The 6090-nt window shown below is 45.6% G+C and overlaps 1 long non-coding RNA gene across 3 annotated transcripts in view; it reads left to right on the top strand.

The window, feature by feature from the left end:
• Nucleotides 1-6090, top strand: part of LOC112945610 — a 122141-nt gene that overhangs the window by 10502 nt on the left and 105549 nt on the right. For all 3 annotated transcript variants that reach the window (XR_003249049.1, XR_003249047.1, XR_003249048.1), the window contains exons 4-5: nt 889-1090; nt 2765-2815. This is a non-coding gene — a long non-coding RNA (uncharacterized LOC112945610). The remainder of the gene's footprint in view (nt 1-888; nt 1091-2764; nt 2816-6090) is intronic.

Here is a 6090-nt window from a genome sequence, read left to right as displayed (position 1 = left end):
CCCCGCGCACCTCCCGCGCTCAGACACACACCCAAACTTCTCCCGCCGCATCGCGCTCCTCGCCCGCGCCTCATCGGCGCTGTCGGGTTCCCGTCGGGTCTGAGCCACTACTGCCTTGCGACGTGGAGCCCTGAATGAGCGCGAGAGGAGAAAAAAAAAAAAAAAAAAAGAAAAAGGAAAAGGCAAAGCTTTTCGAAAGCCTTCTTCCAGCCACCGCTGTGTTGGCGAGAGGTCACGCTACAAGTTTGCATGATAACTGAAATTGGAAGAGATGCTTTTTGTTAGCGTGGTTATCACTGCTGCCGTTGGCTGCTTGGCTGATTTTGACAAAAGTTACACAAAATGGCAGTGTCTCCCCAAAGCAGGATTCGGAAGAAACTATTCTTCAGAAGTTAGCTGGAGGAAAATACCTTAGAAAACGCGACCTTTTGGTGCTTTTTTTAAGTTAAGAAAAAAGTACGCTCTCCTTCTTCTCTAGGAAAATGTAGCCATTGCTCTTCTTTAGATTAGACATTTCTAATTTGTTCCGTCTGTCAGAATGGGACTATCAGAGGTTTTGGTGCAAATTCATTATCTCTGGCAACGCATAACGTATAGTAGGAACTGAAAAAGACCGTGGCAATGGATGAACAATAGGGCTTCAGTTCATCAGCAACAAAAGCGTTGGGGAAATTGGTTGAATTTCAGAGCACGTCCTCCTCAGCAGAGAGGGCTGGACTAGACCTTGGCCAACCCCCCCAAAAAACTTGCAGAGCCTCACATACAACACTTCACTTTCTGCTCTGGGGCTTAGGAAGCAATATGGAAAAATGAGGAAAAAAAAAACTTTTTACTTTTTGCATTTCTCTCTCCTTTTTTTTTTTTTTCCCCTTCTTTCCTGGATGGAAGCTTGCAATCCTTCAGAACCAAGCATGCAAGATTCACACCGTGGAACTAAGCAGTACTTTTAAATAGAACTGCGAATTTCTGTCGCCCAGGAAGAGCCGCTCACCGCGCGCTAGGGGCTTGCCCGTGGGATCTTTGTTTTGCACCGGAGACTCCTCTCACCGCCTGGCTCCGGGCGAGCCTCTCCCTCAGGAGCAGCAGCAATGTAAGTACCGCGGGGTGCCCGGAGGCCGCGGCCCTCGGCCCGGGGGGCGAGCTGAGCGCGGGGCCCGCAGAACAGGTTGTCTCGGCGGGGCTCTCGCGCCTACGCCGGCGCCCGCGAGCGACATTCCTTTAAAAAGGAGACCCGGGAGTTAACCGATTTTGTGCGGCTCATGCTGAACCTGTTGGTCTTGCATCTAGTTTGAGGGCGAGCGCTGCTAATTATCGAGCAGGTTGCTGGCGAGCAGGCAGCCCCCACCTCGGTGTGCATTGACAGGCGGGCGGCTTCCAAGCGATGCCAGGGCATCCTCCGAGGGGGATCGACACAGGGGCAGGCGATGATAGCACCTAAAATTGGAGCTAGCTCGTACTCACATTTCAGAGCTTTATATTAAAAAAAATAAAAATAAATAAAAAATAAAAAGGGGGGGCGGGGGGCACAGCTCTGAGATGAGCAAGGTGCTAGAGCCGAGTGACCATAGTCGCCGAACGCGGCTGCCTTCGTGCTCGCGGGTCACTTGGAGGCAGCAGCCATCACTTYCTGGGCAGTCCGGAGCGCAGGCTGGCCGCGCTGCGCGTCGCTTTGCGCGGGGCTCATCAATGTTTGATGCTGCGGTAATTACGGCGCTCGGCGGGGCCGGCGGGGCAGCTGCGGCGCGTCTGGCCCCGGCTCGTCGCCGCACCGCGCTGCGCGGCCGCGCAGGGCACCGCGCTGCACTGGGACTCCCGCTGCGGCCCGGCAGCTGCTGCGGCCCGGCCCGGCCCGGCCCGGCCCGGCGCGGCCCGGCGCGGGCGGCAGGCGGCGGGTGTCACCGCAGGCGAGGGACTTATGCAAGAGGGTTTCTATTTTAGTCCTCCCACCGCCCACCGGCCAGGCGAGCAGCATCCCTCTCCACGAGGGAAAAACTCTCTGGCAGTCTTGAATGGGGAGACGTTGCTTATTGCTTACCTTTTTTTTTTTTTTAACACTATTACTTTGTGGGAAATAATCTGCTCTTAAACTAAGGCTGATGTAATCGATATGATGCAATGAAAGTGAGTAGATTACGTTATATTTATTTACACGGCCAACTCTTTATATGGTATTAGCTCTGTAAATACAGAGGCTGCCTTCCTCATGATCCTGATTTCAGGAGAGCAATGATCTGAAAGACCTGGAAATTGTAGCGGGGAAATACTGGCTTAATGTGTTTTGCATGTTTGGAACTGGAGGCTAGGTGGAGCCTCCATCCTTTATTAARCAACTGGCAGCTTGTAGTATGCAAATATTACAGCTGCCTCTGTAGTTTTCACCGCCTCTGCTCAGCAGCCCCGAATATTAATCTTTTCTTCTTTACCATAGCTCCCCCAACAAATAATTGTGGAACTGGTTTTCTATCGTTCTTATTATTTCCTGTAAATATTAATTACTACATTTAACCCTGCAGATACTGGAGCACATTAGTCATATCTGTTTTATGTCACATTAGATCATCTGCAGGAAATGTGGCTGGTTATTTCCCTGTTTAATACAGAGCCAAGCGTTTTGGTAATTTATTAAATAATCACAAATGTTGATATATACTTTGCCTTCTGAACACACATATGTTTGTCTATTCACATACATTTCATGAATGCAAATCAACGCTGAAAGTGTTTAAATTATGATCCTTTGCTTTTTTTGGTGGGTATTTTTCAGATTTAGACAACGCAGAAAGACCACAGAAAGAGACAGTCACGACAAGAAACGGTAATTTTTATTTTTTGTTCAATCAAAGTCAAACAATAGAGAATACATTGCAGGAAAGAAATATGAATATGTGTTCTTTAGCAGCACGCAGTGTTTCTACGTATAATTACTGAGCTTTCGGGGTTCTTTTGTATTTTTCAAGAATTTGCATTCTTGCTAGTCTGCCTTTTCTTATTTGGTAATTCGGATTTGTATTAGATTTCCCTTTGCATACCATGTGCTCAACATTACAGAAATGCACCCTGCGCTTGCCTGTAAAATGAAATCGTGGTCACAAAAGAAAGGATAAGACCCTCGCTAGGAGGCAAGCCAGTCAAGTGACTTACCTGGCTGRAAGGAAAGAGATATCATGCAGGAAATGCTGGCCTGGGTTGTACTTGCATACTCTGGTTTACATTTATGTGAATTATATTCCAATTAGTATGGAAAGAGGATCCCTGGAAGGTTTTTCCCTCCTTATGTAGTTCAGAGCAGTTGAAGTAGGGTGCCTCTGTGTACTCCMTACAGAAGGTGGGGGTAATGGCATTAGGGCAAGTCTCTGACTGCAATAATTAGAGATTCATAAGCATTCCTCTTTAAAGCAAATAGAGACTGTTTATTCTTAAGAAATTCACGCAGGATGTTTCTTCTTTACGTCACGGCCATCTGGAGACCTATAAAAAGATTAGAAAACAAGCATGGCAATCGCATACTAATCTGCAGGCCATTAATGGGAATTTATAAGGGAGGTAGGAAGAAAAAGTATATATTTGCACTCAGTCTCTTCTGATATAGAAATCGGATCATTTCTAAGGTGGTTTTGGAATAGTTAAGTTTTACACAATTATGTAAATTGGGGGTAGGATGATGTGCATGTAGTATTAGCAGTTGCTTCTGATATTTTGGATTATGCTTCTGATAATAATTTCAGACTTAYGCATTGTTTTAAGTTTTCACACACTAGACAACCCTGCAGTTTTGGAAATGTACATTAACAACTGCTGTATACCTTTTTTTGGTATTATTCAGACTAGACAAGTGGTTTTGTGCAGTCTTATGGACACCCTTAGATTTTGAGGCCCTGCTTGATGACTGAGAGTCAGAAAATTTAACTGGTAATATGACTAATGAACAGCTAGGTTATAATTGTCATGTTAGCTATTTTGGCTTACTGAGGCTCCACGGATTAATCTCCCAAACGTGGCAGATGTATTGCAGCTACTTCTTAAGTCAGTGTGTGAGCGAGGTGGCCTTGAGGTAGGACGTGATCTTTTTAAAGGTATATTTTGCATCTTTGACACAAAATAATTTGCAAAGAAATGCCTTGCGTTTAACTGAAAGCCCTATAACATGGCGACATGTTTTACATGCATGCATTAATGTATACATATGTGTCCATGTCAATATGTATAATACATAAGTGTATCTGTGCGAGCATAGCTGTACACACACATACATACAAGGAGTACGTGAATTTTCATGCCYCTGACTGAAAGAATTTAATGCATAAGCTCACAAGCCTGTTATATGTAACACATGCCTGATCACTAATACTGCTGCCTCTAGCTATTGCAAGAAAAGCATCTTTCTCTCTATCAGCCAATTCAGAAAAGCTCATTAGAATTTTACATAATATCAGCATGATCATGTGCCTTTAGATATATCAGATGTCCCAGTCAGTCCTCCCTGTTGTGTCTGAGCAGCCTGAGAGGTAATGAGGAAGCAGAGCAACTAATAACACAGCATTGTAAGAAATCTGACCAGTTGATGCCAGGGTAGGTGTAATCTGCAGAGCGCGCTGGCACAATTAGCATGTACAGCTTCTACACACAGAGCACGGGTGGCAACGTGCAGTGTTTCCCTCTCTCAGAGTCTCTGATACATACTAAAATAAAATAAAGACTCGTGCTCAGTTTCAAAGGCTGAGAATCTGAAAGCAAAAATGAATGGCCTCATTAGCAGTAGCACTACTGAGTTCAGCCTTGGCACATTAGTAATGTATATGTGTTACTACTTGGTGGCAGTATTAATTCTGGGCCCTGTCTGACAAATGATACTGCCTTCCCATTTTGAGGTTTTTGTAATATTAATCCATGAGGGGGAAAAAATGGACTGGTTTATATAGTTGCAATTTTGCAGTGTGACATCCTGCACATATATATGTGGGTGCACACAAATACATACACACTCAGTCATGCATAGACCTACATGTGTATATATGGTTCCTCTACATATATACGAGCACACATACGCTGTGTTGTGCAAGCAGGCTATCTTGTCAGCCTAAAGGATCAACAGCTTCTATGTAACTCCATGCATTTAAGYATTTTCCTTTAAAAACAGCCATATATGCAAAAACAGGTTAATTAACAAACAGATCATTTTAAATAGATGCAGGGTGAGGTGCTCCCTATAACTGCTTGGGAACATAAAGAGAGACTGTTTTGGTTTATTTTATACCGTAAAGAACAGTAGCAGCGCAAATTGCAAGTCATAATTCCCCAGAAGTGCAGAGCAGTCCATATTCCAGGTCTGTGCTGAATTTTCAATATGTGTCTTCTAGCAGCTGCAGCATGTACAGGCCGTTGGAGTGCATTTATTAATTTCAACAGTAAATATTGTAGATCTCAGTCAGGAGATTCATTGCATCACGTATACTCGAGAGACCTTTAATGTTTGTACTTTAGACATAGAAAAATTCTATACAAATTTTACTGTTAAATAATTCAAAGTTTGGGGTTTTCTTTGGGGGGGGGGGATAAGGGAAAGGGGACAGGGACCTGGGAGACCTAAACCCTAAAAGTGCCCATATCGCCTGCTGACAGTTCAGCCTTCCTCGGTTCCCCGAGTAACGTGCACATGCAGTTCTCGGCAGCACTGCGAGCTTAATAAAAATAAACAGTAAATCAGCATTTTATTAAGGCATTTCGCCAAATGACATGCAGCCTTAGATGAGTCCTGCTGCAGTGTTCACCTGTGTTGCATTCTAGCGCGCACACGCACACACATTGGGAGAGAGGAAGAGGGCGAAGGGGGGAGAGAAGAGGAGGATAGATGCACAGGAGGATGCACTGGAGCTGCTGCTCGCAGCACTGCCGCTACCCAGAGCGAGGGGAGCGCGCTGCACGCTCGCCCTGGTGTAAATACCTGCAAAGCACTAGAGATACAAAACACGCCTGGGCTGCGAAGCCATTAAAAGAGCCCCGAGCAGCGCAAATTGTCACTGTAATTACACATGGAGTCACTGCGTGCCGCGGCCGGCGGCGCGGGCGCCAGGCCCCGCGCTCGGCAGGAGC

The sequence above is a fragment of the Nothoprocta perdicaria genome, unplaced genomic scaffold (assembly GCF_003342845.1).
Source record: "Nothoprocta perdicaria isolate Ctin4 unplaced genomic scaffold, notPer1 scaffold_194, whole genome shotgun sequence".
Taxonomy (NCBI): domain Eukaryota; kingdom Metazoa; phylum Chordata; class Aves; order Tinamiformes; family Tinamidae; genus Nothoprocta; species Nothoprocta perdicaria.
This window is presented reverse-complemented; position numbering and strand designations above follow the sequence as displayed.